Source organism: Gorilla gorilla, chromosome 1 (genome assembly GCF_029281585.2).
Source record: "Gorilla gorilla gorilla isolate KB3781 chromosome 1, NHGRI_mGorGor1-v2.1_pri, whole genome shotgun sequence".
In the NCBI taxonomy this organism is placed as follows: domain Eukaryota; kingdom Metazoa; phylum Chordata; class Mammalia; order Primates; family Hominidae; genus Gorilla; species Gorilla gorilla.
The window spans coordinates 117,766,426-117,781,647 of NC_073224.2; positions in this window are offsets into that span (position 1 = coordinate 117,766,426).

Below are 15,222 nucleotides of genomic sequence, written 5' to 3' on the forward strand. Positions count from 1 at the left end.
CCAGGTATAAGAAAGAAACTTTAATATACAAGAGGGAAACTAGGGTCAATAGTAGAGTCCTGAGAAGACTGAAAGGAGATGAGATCCTAGCCAGAGGGGAAAGGATCGGCATTCAACAGCAGGTGAAAGTGTTCTGTATTGCAGCCTGTGAAAGGAGGAGGGTAGGCACAGATGTAGGTGGGTTTTTATATTCGATACCAGCAAATTGAGGAAGCTCCTTCTGAAGCCCTCAATTTTTTTCTTCTTAGAGGGAGAGAAATCCCCGAAGATAGGTGGGTAGGAATTGGGCACTGACGTTTTCAGGGAGGGGAAAAGGTTTGAGAGCTGTAGTTAGGGACTTGAGGTTGGTAGGCAGAGCACTCATCAAAGCTCTTCTACATTCTGAGTCAATAAACAATGGTATCTCCCCTCTATGGAATCTATACAGTTACATAAAACATAAGGAAGCACTCTAAAGAAAGAGGAAATGATCTCCAGTATATACTGTTAAGTGAAAAAAACAAGATGTAGTCATCTAGTATAATACCTTTTGGGTAAGAAAAAGGGAAAATAAGAATATATCATATTAGCTCGTATTTACATGAAGAAACAGGAAAGAATACAGGCATTCCTCATTTCATAGCACATTGCTTTATTGTACTTTGCAGATATTGCATTTTTTACAAATGAAGATTTGTGGCAACCCTGCCTCAAGCAAGTGTATTTGGTGTCATTTTTCAAGAGCATGTGCTCACTTTGTGTCTCTGTGTCACATTTTGGTAATTCTCACAATATTTCAAAGTTTTTCATTATTAGTATATCTGTTATAATGATCTGTAATCAGTGATCTTTATGTTACTATTGTTTGGAGGAGCTGCATGCCACACCCATATCAGACAGAAAATTTAATAAATTGCCTGTCTTTTGACTGCTCCGTTGACTGACCATTTTTCCCGCTCTCTCTATCTCATCTTGGGCCTCTCTATGTGTTCAACACACAACAAACTAGGCCAATTAATAACCCTGCAATAGCTTCTAAGTGTTCACATCAAAGGAAGAGTCTCATGTCCCTCACTTCAAAAAGCTAGAAATGATTACACTTAGTGAGGAAGGCATGTCAAAATCTAAGACAAGCTAAGATAATTGATGAACGTGGCTACACTGAACAACAGATTTTCAATGTAGACCAAACAGCCTTCTGTTGGAAGAAGGTGCCATCTAAGACTTTCATAGCTAGAGAGGAGAAGTCAATGCCTGGTTTCAAAACTTCAAAGGACAGGCTGGCTCTCCTCTTAGGGGATCCAGCTGGTGACAATGCTGGTGATAGTGCAGCAGTTGAAGCCAATGCTTATTTGACATTCTGAAAATCCTGGGGTCCACAGAATCATCTCTGATGGAGATGTACAAGGAGATGAATGTTTTTTTCATGCCTACTAACACAATATCCATTCTCAGCCCATGGGTTGGGGAGTGATTTTGGCTTTTAAGTCTTATTATTTAAGAAATACATTTGGTAAAGCTATAGCTACCGCAAATAGGGATTTTTCTATGGATCTGGGCAAAGCAAATTGAAAACCTTCTGGAAAAGATTCACCATTCTAAATGACATTATGAACATTCATAATTCATGGGGAAGAAGTCAAAATATCAACATTAATAGGAATCTGGAAGAATTTGATTCCAACTCTCATGGGTGACTTTGAGAGGCTCAAGACTTCATTAGAGGCAGTAACTGCAGATGTAGTGGAAATAACAAGAGAACTAGAATCAGAAGTGGAGCCTGAAGATGGGACTGAATGGCTGCAATCTCATGATAAGACTTGAACAGATCAGGAGTTCCTTCTTATGGATGAGCAAAGAAAGTGGTTTCTTGAACAGAAACTACTCCAGGTGTAGATGCTATGAACATTGTTAAATGACAACAAAAGATTTAGAGTATTACATAAACTTAGTTGATAAAGCAGTGGCAGGGTTTGAAAGGATTAACTCCAATTTTGAAAGAAGTTCTAATGTGGGCAAAAGCATCAAACAGCATCACATGCTTCAGAGAGATCTTTAGTGAAAGGAAGAGTCAAAGTGGCAAACTTCACTGTTAGCTTATTTTAAGAAATTGCTGCAGCCACCAACCTTCAACTACCACCACTGTGTTAAGTCAGCAACCAGCCACATCGAGGCAAGACCCTCCACCAGCAAAAAGATTATGACTCACTGAAGGCTCAGATGTTTGTTAGCATATTTTAGCAATAAAGTATTTAAAAAATAATGTATGTATATTGTTCTTAAAGACATAATGCTATTGCACACTTAATAGACTAAAGAATAGTGTAAACATAACTTTTAGATGCACTGGGAAACAAAAAAATTTGTGTAACTCACTTTATTGTGATTACCTGAAATTGAACCCACAATATATTCAAGATATACCTGTATATTTTACAAGCAACTTATAGAAAATGGTACTATAGAAAGCAGGGGATGAGAAATAAGGTAAATGGGACAGGTGGAAAAGAGACTCTCAATGTGTATCTTTTTATTTTTATTTTTACTTTTTGAATTATGTCAATGTATTGCCTATTAAAAAATAAAACTAAAAAATTAGAAAAATTAACTTCCTATACATATAGGTACGCATAATTTACTCAGAATCTGTTTCCAAGACAAGTCCAAGTTGTCAAGCACCCTGACAATGTTTCAAAATGACTGCCCCATCAGTAGGATTATAACATTTCTATATCTTCTGGAAGGGAGTTGAGTTTAAGGTGTCAACAGGGCCTGACAGTTGTTAGGAGGATCAGAGTCATAAGAAAAGTTACTACTTTCACTCTCGAAGTGTTCTTTTACTCACTGTTTGGAGTAGACAGAAGTCCCCCAGGGTCTGCCTTTAATGCTCATTCCCCATCTACTTCCCGTCAGTTAGCAATCTCATTCACTCTCCCTATTTCACCTGGACTCGATAATCTATATTTCCAATCCTAATCTCTCTTCCAAATTCTAGACCTGAAATCCAAATGGCCAGACCAACATGGTATATCACTCAACGTCTCAACAGGAAACAGATGGCACATTTAAATTGGGATAATTCAGAGAGCGTTTGTTTGCAAAGAGACTACTTAAAAAGGTTTGGGGGAGAGGAGAACCATGAGGGGCTACTGTGAGCTGGGCTTTTACTAGCCCTAAATCTGAAAGGATAAGAAGAGGAAGAATTACCAGAACCAAGAAGGAGAGAAAGTTGGGAAGAGTAGGCTGCTTTGAGAGAACTGTAATTTCCTCTCAGGGGATGCAGCCAGCCTGACGGTGGTCTCGCTGGGAAGAAACCAGAGAAATAAATACCCAGGCTCCATTCTTCCCCCTCCCTATTTCCTGCTAGGCTCCCCATTGGCTAAACTCAAACAGAAGCCAGAGGTCACAGGAGGCTACGGCTGTAGCCCTTCAGATCAGTACTCCTGGGGCCCAGGGCAGAGTGGGGAAGGATGGAAAGCAGATCTGGAGGCGAAAACTGAATATAGGTGACAAGCATGGCTCCACTGATGTCCTGTTAGCACCTTAAACTTAACATCTCCCTAATCAACCACAGCATCCTTTCTTCATTAACCCAACCTTCCTCCTGGGTTCCTTAGTTACCTTGGTTAAAGGCACCACTACTTTTCAGTGCCATCCTCAATGCCACCTCCCCAGCCCTGCACATGCACACATGCACATACACACATCAAGTCTTTCTCTTCCCTTGGCTCATGAACCCCTGTAGGTAGGGCCCATGGGCTTGGACTAGCAAATATCTCATGAATTATAACAAATAACATTTATCAGGCACTGCCATATCTGGCATAATATTCAGTATTTGATTTGGATTGTCTTATTTCATCTCTCAACATAATAGCACCTACTCCGTGAAGTAGGTCCTATTATTATCCCCATTTTACAGATTAATAAACTGAGGCTAAGAAAGATTAAATAATTAACCCAATGTCACATTCTTAAAAGAGGATATCTGACATGGGAGCCCACCCTCCAGCACTATGACCTTTGTTCGCCCTCATTCAGGGTTGAATGAACCACACACTGTGATAGCACAGTGCTTTGTTTATTGAAAAAAAGAGTCAGATGTTGGTCAAACGATATAATTCAGAGAAAGCAAGGGTTGGAGCTAGGGTTTGAACTTGTTGCTGAATTTTAAAGGATAAAGGGGGAAAAGAGGGCATGCCAAGCAAGAAGGCCGAGGAACAGCTAGCAGGGATTATAGTTTGTGGGCTTGTGTAGAAAAGGCCTTGACCACATCAGAGAATAAATATTCAGAACCAATGAGATAAAATTGAGGCCAGGCACTGTGGCTCATGCCTGTAATCCCAACACTTTGGGAGGCCGAGGCGGGTGGATCACCTGAGGTCAGGAGTTCAAGACCAGCCTGGCCAACATGGTGAAACCCGGTTTCTACTAAAAATACAAAAATTAACTGGGCGTGGTGGTGCATGCCTGTAATCCCAGCTACTTGAGAGGCTGAGGCAGGAGAATTGCTTGAACTCAGGTGGCAGTGGTTGTAGTGAGTCGAGACTCTGCCATTGCTCCCCAGCCTGGGCAACAAGAGCAAAACTCTGTCTTGGAAAAAAAAAATATGTATATTGAGGAGGAAGTAAGGGAAAACAGATCACGGAGGGTCTTGAAGTCCATGAGCTGTTGAGCCTCCCTATAGAGGAAAGTGAAAGTGGTGTTTGGGGTAGATTAATTTGCCACTTACAAAGTACATAAGATGGATTAAAAGTGGAAGATTATGTGCTGCTGGAAGGACAAGCTGGAAAGTTGTTCTAATGGTCCAGAAACAAATCAGAGAAGGTCTGGATTAGAGTGAGGCAATGAAAATGAAGAATAAACATCAGATTCCAGAAATACTTCAAAGCAAAATTACCTACAGCACATACAGACTGATTGCCATGGGAATGAAAGAGGCTTGGACTTCAGTTAAGATGACTTCAGTTTCTAGCCTTTGCTGGTAGTCTTGCCATTATCGACTGAGAATTTGGAGTTAGATGGGACAGAAAGGATTAGCATAAGTTCAATTTTAGGTATATTGAGTTTGAGGTGAGGGCCTAAGTGACCTGTTTGTCATTTCCAATTTTGTCAATTTAGAGATCTAGTCTTACTATACTAAAAGAAGCAATAGTTGGGGGTCATATTATGGTTTTCCACATTTTTACCTTTTAAAAACTTTTGTTTCTTAAGTTTTTGTCTTTTCAATTCTTCTCTCTATTAATTTTCAGTACACATCTAGCCTCTGAACACATCCCTTCCTGCTGTGATGTGTGTGCTGGGGCGGGGAGCAAGGTAGAGCTTGGATATCATAACACACCAGGGTACTGAAGCCCTGTGATTCAGGACTAACATACTGTGCCTCTAATTGATAATATTTTCTGCTTCACAGTAGCTGAGCTGAATTGCACAGACTTGGAGAATTAAATGAAACAAGTGTTTTATGAAACACCAGGCAAACCATTTAAATCTATACTATCCTATGTTTTTTGCTTCCTTGTCAACGATGGAATGTGAGTGGTGTCTGAGCCACACAGTGATTTCCTTTCATGTTTGCAAATAATACCACAAATGATATCATATCCTTGCTCTGGCTCATAAGAGACTTAAAAGGCTGAGTTGACAAAACAGGAAAGTTAGGATGTAAACAACCAGATTTTCACCATCAACACTATCTTCAAAATGCTAGAATAAAAAAGGAGTTCATAGAAACCATAAATGTTGGTCTTTTGATCAGAGACAAAAAATCAAAGATAAGACCCTGTTTTTGTTTTTTGTTTTTTGTTTTTTTTTTTTTTACTAAAAAGAATACCTCTCTGGCTTGGTCTACAAAGTTTTGCCACCTCTAAAATATGTGGATGATCCCAAAGTTTAGAAAATCTTAAAAATTGGAATTACACATAAAAGAGCTTCTAGAGTTTGACTATGAAAATACCGTATGGTATTTATAGTTTAGTTTAAAATTTTACCAAAAGAACAAAGACTAAATGTTTAGGTAGATATCTGCAGATACTTATGTTGTTTAAAACAGCAGCATAAATAAAGGACTTAAAGGATGGGAGGAGAAGTTTTTACTAGTAAGTCATAAAAATAGGTAACGAGGCCAGGTGCAGTGGCTCACACCTGTAATCGCAGCACTTTGGGAGGCTAAAGCAGGAAGATTGTTTGAGCCTAGGAGTTTGAGACCAGCCTGGGCAGCATAGCAAGGCCCTCTCTCTAAAAATATTAAAAATTAGCTGGGCATAGTGGCACGTTCCTATAGTTTTAGGTGCTTGGGAGGATGAGGTGGGAGGATCACTTGAACCTGGGAAATGGAGGTTGCAGTGATCTCTGATCTTGCCACTGCACTCTAGCCTAGGCAACAGAGCAAGACTGTCTCAAAAAAAAAAAAAAAACAACACAAAAGGGTAATGAGAAAGGAGCTGCAGGTATATGTGACAAATTTATACTATAAAATAGCATAACATTTTTTAAAAATATGGTAAAATATCACCTTCACACATTACCTTACCTTGGGACTCAGTTGTTTTGTTCAGTTCTGGTTTATGCAGCAAAACTGTTCAAATAAGAAGGGTTGTTATCCTGGTGTAATTAGTACTAGTATCCTCTTTCATTTGTGTCCAGATTTTGGTAAAAAGGAATTTGAGGAACAATAACAAAAACAAAAAAAAATTTTAAGTGTCCAAATTTAGACAACATGTGGTCATCTGCACACAGGTATCATGATGCAATATGCATGACTTTCAAAATCCAGTGCTTTATCAACTTTAATTCATTCAAAAAGTATTCATTTTATTTGTTATTTACCTCCTATCTGCAAGGAATGATTGAGATACAAAGATGAAAATATTGTTCCTGCCCACATGGAGCTTACATAATGCAATGTGAAAACTGCACCTGTAAACAATAAACATGTTTTAGTTCTTTCCTGAGTAAAAACTATACAACTGTTAACTGAATGATTGGGTTAGCCTGACAATACAATGGTGATAGTGGGAACCTTGTTCTTTTGTTTTGTTTTGTTGTTTTGTTTTTGCTTTTAAAATGAAGGACTCTGGTATTTCACTCTTGAACAGTAATTTCTCTGTAGCTGTGGTTTTGAGATTCAGGGTTTTTCTATTTGTTAGGGAGAAAAAAGAGCCCTGAGCGAGTTTGATGCCAGATTGCCTGGATTCAAATTCTGACTGTGTCATGTCATAGATGACTGGTCTTGGGCTTCCTATTTATTCACTCTTTATTCCTCAGTGTCCTTATTTATAAAAATTAAGGTAATCGGTGCCTGCTTCATAGTTTTTTTTTCAGGATTATAAATGTTAATATATGTAAAGGATTTAAGAATAGCACCTGGCACATGGTAAATACTTCTCATGCTCTAGCTATTACTATTTAAACATATATGTTTATACATTGTCTTAGTGAGCTCTGGCTGCTATAACAAAATACCATACACTGGTCACCTTAAACAGACATTAATTTTTATAGTTATGGAGACTGGAAGTCCAAGACCAGGGTGGCAACAGGGTTGGGCTTTATCTGTTTAGGCTAAACTAGAGAATGAAAACTGTTCTAAACAGTAAGGAGAAGGTATTAGATGTTACTTAGCATTTTGCTAAGAGTTATGAAAATGAAATGAAGGTGCTTGTTTAAAAGATGCTAGATTTTATCCGGCAAGAGCAGGCTTAAAATTTTTATTCAAAAGATGACAAAGAAGCTAAATATTTCTTAAATTGAAGAAATCAACTCAGGAGCAGGGTTACCTACAGGGTAAATTTTTAATGCTGACAAATGTTTTGTTTTAAAAACAGATTCATTTTAGTATGTTTATTAAAGTGAATTTACTCTTATTTATTTTATGCTATTTTAATTATTTTCTCTACAACTCTGAGGAGGATAACACCCATAATCGTTCAGGAATCACCTCTGTATAAAATTTCTGTCAGCTTATACCTCTGTTTCTTAAAGCAATTTTCAACCCACTGAAAGGACACAGAGCACCTTGAAAGATGGACTGATTTCAGGGCTGTGGCAGGAAATTAAGAGGAGTCTGGGACATCTTGCTGTGCTGAAAAGCAAGGTGCAGGAATGAACAGGGACAAGACATTGGTAAAGAAACAAAAAGAAGGAAAGAAAAAGGAGAGAGAGAGAAAATACAGCAAAATGTTGGTAATTGTTTAATCTGGTTGACAGATGTATGGGTTCATTTTATTCTTTTCTCTTGTATTTGTTTGAATTTTTCAATTATAAAATAAATGTTTACCTAATTTAGGGCTTCTTTAAAGCAAAGCAACACAAAGTCATACATTCTCAATGAAAGTAGACAACACAGATAAACACAAAACAGTGATAATTCTATTGCTCAAGAGATAATTACTCAACTACTGGTAACAATTTGTAATGCTTTTCTGACATTATTCATTACATATACAATTTATTTTAAAATGATTTCTTCTCCTTCAATTTCTCATATCTTTCATGGTCTAAAAGCACTACTTTGATTATTATATTATTCTATTCTATAATGCACCAGTGCATTCCATAATTACCAAATATAGTCCAAGTTTCTTCCAACCTTCTTTTCATAATCCTTTCTATGACCTTCTCTCTCCATAGACCTCTCTGCTCCAGCCACACTGGATATCCCTGGATTCAATCCAGATTTGTTTCTGCATAAATGTCACAATTTATAATTCGAACGAACACTCAAGACCTTTAAAATAATATATTTTGGGGTTTCAAAGTTTAGAATTATTTATACAACTAGCAACTTGTCCTAGTACAGAGCTTAATTTTTGTGAAAAGGCCAAGCTGTTACATAAGCATTTTGCCGAGATCCATGAAAAGAAATCAAGAGAATGCATTTCTGCCTCTAAGGGATGACATGAAAGCTGAAAGAAGGTGGGAGAATCTGCCTCTACAGGTCACAATGCTTCCTCAGTATTTGTTTCTGCTCTGGTGGTGATGGAAGCAGCAACAGCATGCTTTCGGTTTAGCTGAGTACAGGGAGTATAAGGTCCCCAAAGGTCTGGGCATCACATTCTTCTAGAACTGGGAATTTTGGCCCCTTAAATAAGCTTGTCCCTGGTTCAACTATGCTGCATTCGCTGCACACTACTTCTGCAACTAGGAAAGGTTGTAATTTTGGTTATAAAAAGTATAACTCCATTGTTGTTTCTAAACTTCAACAATTCTATATGTCAATTGTTTTGTACTCTTGTTTTTCTACTCTTATGACTAGAAGGAATCTTATTCACGATAGGCGAGTATTTTCCTCATGTTTATTTTTACCAAACCTTTAAAAATCCACTAACTTGACATATACATTCAAAACTGAATTCCTGCTAATTTCCCAAGTCTTACTTCCTATTTATATTAGCTGTTCCTCTATTAATATTCTGTAAAACTTTAAGATTCACGTTAAAACAACTTCCTTTTGATACAGATTAACGTCCTAGATCAAGATAAACATGGGCTAGAACCTCCTCTGCAAGCCACCTGAAACCTAGAAATCAGTTGAACCCCAAATCTCTCCAAAAACCAACAATGATGGAATTTCTGCTAATAGGTCTTGTTCTAGTAAATTTAACAGGTCCATTTTTAGCTTCAGACAGGTAGCATGCTGCTTTGGTGTGATCACGTTTTCCCATCACTGTTGATTTATCCTTCATCTTCTCTAAAGCTAATAACATGAGGTAAACTCTAATATCTTACCAGCATAAACTACCTTTAAGAAACAGAAAATTCCCTAGCCTGAGTATCTCATACCCGAAATAGTCCGGTTTCGAAAGGTTAATCTATGTTAAAAACATTGAACTAAGGCTTGGACGAGATTCGAGACTAGTAGAGAGTTTTATTTATTCAGCACACCATCTGTAAGACACAGGGCTAGGTGATGCGGGGACATGTAGAAGTGGAGGTCTTGATTATTTTTCTTTTTCCTCTACCACTTGCTCTTCCCTCTCCCCCAACTCCTCCCTTTCACTCCACGTCCCCCCTCTTTCTTGAACATAATGTTTTCAGTTTCATGTAATGTATATACACTTAGTGAAAATACTACTACTAATACTACTACTAATAATTCACAGTGCAAAGGGCATTTTGTGAAAAAACATTTCTCCTTTTCAGTCTCCTAGTCACATTGCCCAGAGACAACTACAGCCATCAGTTCTTATATATCCTTCAGAGGAACATGGGCATGTACATGCAAATATGTATATCCACTATTTTCCCCTTTTTGTTCCAAATAGGAGCAAAAAATTCTGTACCTTTAAAATACATTTTATGTAATCTTTCCACATCAGCATGTGAAGCTCTACTTCATTCTGCATAATAGTCTGTTGAATGTGTACATCACAATTCATTTAACCAGCCTCTATTCTAGACATTCTCTACTACATGCAGTGCTACAATGTGCATACTAGTATATGTCTTTGAAAATTCCTAGTAGTGAAACTGCACTGAAAATTTAAAAATTTTAATGCTGGCATGTTGCCCACCAAAGAACTATACTAATTTATAGTCTCATCTCAGCAACATATTATCAAACTTTTTGATCCTTGCTAATCTGTTAGGTAAAAAATGGAATTTTATTATTATTTAAAAATGAGGCTGATGTTTTTTATATGTTTAAAATCCGTTTTTTTCTATAATCTCATTTAGCCTGTTTTTCCACTGGATTATTTATTTTGTTTTGCTTGCTTATTGATTTATAAGTGTTCCTTGTATAAGAAGAAAATTGCCTCTGTCAACAATATTATAAATATTTGTTCCAAGATTGTCATTTTTACTTATTTATTTCATAGGTCCAAGAAATAAAAGGTATGTCATTTATTTTTAAACTTTGTTTATGGTAATTATTTGGTCATATATACATTTAAATTTTTTGTAATCAAATTTAATAAACTTTTCTTAAGATTATCCTGTGTTCTGTGTCTTGACCAGAAAGACTGCCTTCCTCCAATATTACAAACTAATTTTAGCATCTTTTTTCTAGTACTGTTTGGGTTTTTTATATTTAAATATTTGATCAAGTGAAATTTATTTCTAAGTAAGGAATATGGTAGGAATCAAGGATCCACATTTTTTTTCATGGCTAACCCAAGGATCAACATTTTTTTTCATGGCTAACCAGGGTTCTGTAACCATTTAACCTATTATTTCCTCATTGATAAATACTATTCATTTTAAAAACTCTCTCCATTGATATATATATCTACATATATATCTTACATAGTACAATGTATAATCTTAAGTGTACAATCAGATTAATTTCCACATATGTTTATACCTCTGTAAAACACACCCAGATCAGATATAGAACACTGTCAAAACCCTAGTAAGGTCCCTTGTGCCCCCTTCAGTCAATACTCCCTCAAAGGAAACCATTACTCTGACCTCAATCACCATATATTAGTTTTGCCCATTCTTGAAATTCATATCCATGGAATCACATAGTGATCTTTGTGTCAGGTTTCTTTTGCTTAAAAATTATGCCTGTGATAGTTATCTTTTTGTTTTGCTTTGTTTTGAGACAGGGTCTCACTCTGTAGTCTAGGCTGGAGTGCAGTAGTGTGATCATGGCTCACTGGAGCCTCAACCTCCTGGGCTCAGGTGATCCGGCCATCTCATCCTCTCAAGTAGCTGAGACTACAGGCATGCCCCAACATGCCCGGCAAATTTTTTCTATTTTTGTAGAGATGGGGTTTTACCATGTTGCTCAGTCTGGTTTTGAATTCTTGGGCTCAAGTGATCTGCCTGCCTTGGCCTCCCAAAGTGCTGGGATATTTATCCATTTTATTATGTGCAGATTAGTTTTTTCTTACCTTGCTGTGCGGTATAGTATATACTATTGTAAGAATATCCCAAGATTTATTTAATGATTCTAGTCATAATGAACACTTGGATTGCTTCCAGGTTCAGGCTATTATGAATAATTCTTGTATAGATCTTTTGGAGGATATACGTATTCATTGTTGTTGGATATATACCCAGAAATAGAACTGATGGGTCATAGAGTACACATATGCTAACTTTAGTAGAATCTACCAGTTTACCAAAGTGGTTGAACCATGTTACATTCTTATTAGCAGTGTATGGGATTTCCCAAGTCTACGTTTTTTGCTAACACTTAATAGGGTCAGTCCTTTTAATTGTAACCATTTTGATGCAGCTGTAATGGTGATCACTGTTTCTTTACCTGGGTATTTTGACGTTTTGTTCCACTATGAAATGTCTTAAAATGACTACCATGATATAGGAAAGAAAGCTAGATGTGGAGCATAAATATCTGAATGCAAGTTTTGATTCACACTTAATGTTGAGAAACCTGTGAGTGACTATATTAAGCTTTCTGACCCACTACAAGTAGGCGTATAATGATTACCTCATAGGATGATTATAGATTGAATTATTTAAAATCATGAAGTTTCAATTACCTAGTATAGCTAAAATGTCTGAAAGTACTTGGGTAAACAAGTATTTATTGAGATCCTTCTATGATCTAGGCACTCTTCTAGACATCAGGAACAAACCGGTGAACAAAACACAGATCCCTTCCCTCTTGAAACTTACATTCTAGAGTAGAAGCAGACAAAATAATAGATGTAACACATAAATTGTATAGTATATTAGAAAGGGTTAAATGCTGTGGACTAAGAAAAGAAAAGCTAGAGAGGGCTGTATAAGGAGGGTTAGGGGTTGGGAAAATGTTGCATTTTGAAATAGGAAGGTCAGAGTACAGGCCATGGAGAAGTGACATCTGACCAAAGACTTGGAGGTGAGGGAATGGGCCACGCAGATGTCTGGGGGAAGAGCACTCCAGGCAGAGGGAGAGCTTAGGCAGAAGCATACCTGCATGTAGCATGAATTATAAGAAGGCCAGGATAGTTGGGCTGGAGTCAGGTGGGAGAATAGGGGGCAGTAATGAATGAAATTAGAGAGATACATGGATAATGGCTGGGGATGAAAATGGTCCACATCAGGTAGGGCCTGTTGGTCACTGTAGGAACAAAGGCTTTTCTCAGAGTGAAATGGTAATACAATGCAGTGTTAAGCAAAGACAGACAAGATCTCACTCATTTTTTGGAAAGGATCACTCTAACTACTTATGTCTTAGTCAGCTCAGGCTGCCATAACAAAATACCATGGACTAAATGGCTGACATGACAGAAATTTATTTTCTCACAGTTTTGGAGGCTGGAAGTCTGAGATCAGGGCGGCAGCGTCGCCAGTTTCTGGTGATGGCTGTCTTCCTGGCTTGTAGACAGCTGACTTTTTCTCTGTGTCCTCTCATGGTGGGAGGAAGAGAGTGGGGGAAGAGATGAGATTAGAGCTCCACCCTTATCAGCTAATTTAACCTTAATAACCTCCCGAAAAACCTATTTCCACATTGGAGATCAGGGCTTTTGACATATGAATCTGGGGAGGATGCAATTCAGTCCATAGCAGCTTGCAACTTGAAAATTTCAATCTCTTAACTCTTAAACATTCTCAAACACACCAAGGCTGAAAAGGCAAACTTGAAAATTAACCATGTATCATTTGTATGAATGGTTCTGAAGGCTTGCTGTTGATATACTCTGTCACTTTCTTTGTCCAAGTTGTGCCTATCAGACTATGGCTGGACAGTTATTGTATATTTAAATCTGCTAAGATTAATTTTGGGTTCTAAGCATAGAAGCACCTCATCAGAACCCATGTTACCTAGAATGTTGCCCTGATTCTGGACTGAAATTCATCTCCCTCCCTCATCCCAAACCCAGAAAGATCACTTTCTATTAAAAGAGATGATTGAATTTTGACAAGTTATAATTGTATATATTTATGGGGTACAAAGTGATGTTATGATATGTATATATATAATATGTATATCACACACACACACACAGCCACACACACTGGAATGATTGAATCAACCTAATTAACATATCCACCACCTCAAATACTTATAATTTATGTCCTGCCTAACTGAAACAGTGTATCATTTGACCAACATCTCCCCATTCTCCCCACCCCCCAGACGTTGGGAAACATCATTCTGCTTTCTGACTCTATGAGTTTGATTGTTTTATATTCCACATATAAATGAGAACATGTGGTATTTGTTTTTCTGTGCCTGGCTTATTTCACTTAGTATAATGTTCTACAGGTTCGTCCATGTTGTCACAAAGGACAGAATTTCCATCTTTTTTTTAAGGCTGAATAGTATTAACTCATTATCTATCTATCTATCTATCTATCTATCTATCTATCTATCTATACACCACATTTTCTTTATCCATTCATCTACTGATGAACACTTAGGTTGATTCCACATCTTGACTATTGTGAACATTGCTGTAATAAACATGAGTGCAGATATTTCAAATCCTTTGGATATACACTCAGAAGTGGGATTGCTGGATCATATGGTATCAAATGGTAATTCTATTTTTTGTTTTTTTTTTTGAGGAACCTCCATACTGTTCTCCATAGTGGCTATACTAATTTACATTCCTATCAACAGTATACAAGGGTTTTCTTTATATCCTCACCACCAACACTTATTACCTTTCTTTTTTTTTTTTTAGATAGGATCTCGCTCTGTCTCCTACACTGGAGTTCAGTGGCACAATCATGGCTCACTGCAGCCTTGACCTCTTGGGCTCAAGTGATCCTCCCACCTCAGCCTCCTGAGTAGCTGGGACCACAGGCTCATGCTACCATGCCTGGCTAATTTTTAAAATTGTTTTTTGTAGAGACAAGATCTAACTATGTTGCCAGGCTGGTCTTGAACTCCTGGGCTCAAATGATCCTCTGACCTCGGCCTCTGAAAGTGCTGGGATTATGGGCATGAGCCACTGCACCCAGCCTCATCTTTTTGATAATAGCCATTCTGACAGGTGTGAGGTGATACCTCATTGTGATTTTAATTTGCACTTCTCTGATGATTAATGATGTTGTGCATTTTTTCACATAGCTCTTGGGCACATGTGTGTTTTCTTTTGGATTACTCTTTATTTTTGAATGAAGGCCAATTCAGTATAGACCTTACTTTGATTCCTTTTTAAGTACAGATGCTCTTTGACTTGTGATGGGGTTACGTCCTGGTTAAATCCATTGTAAGTTGAAAATATGGTAAGCTGAAAATGCATTTAATACATTGAACCTACCAAACATCATAAGCTTAGCATACCCTATCTTAAACATGCTCAGAACAGTTATATTAGCCCACAGTTGGGCAAAATC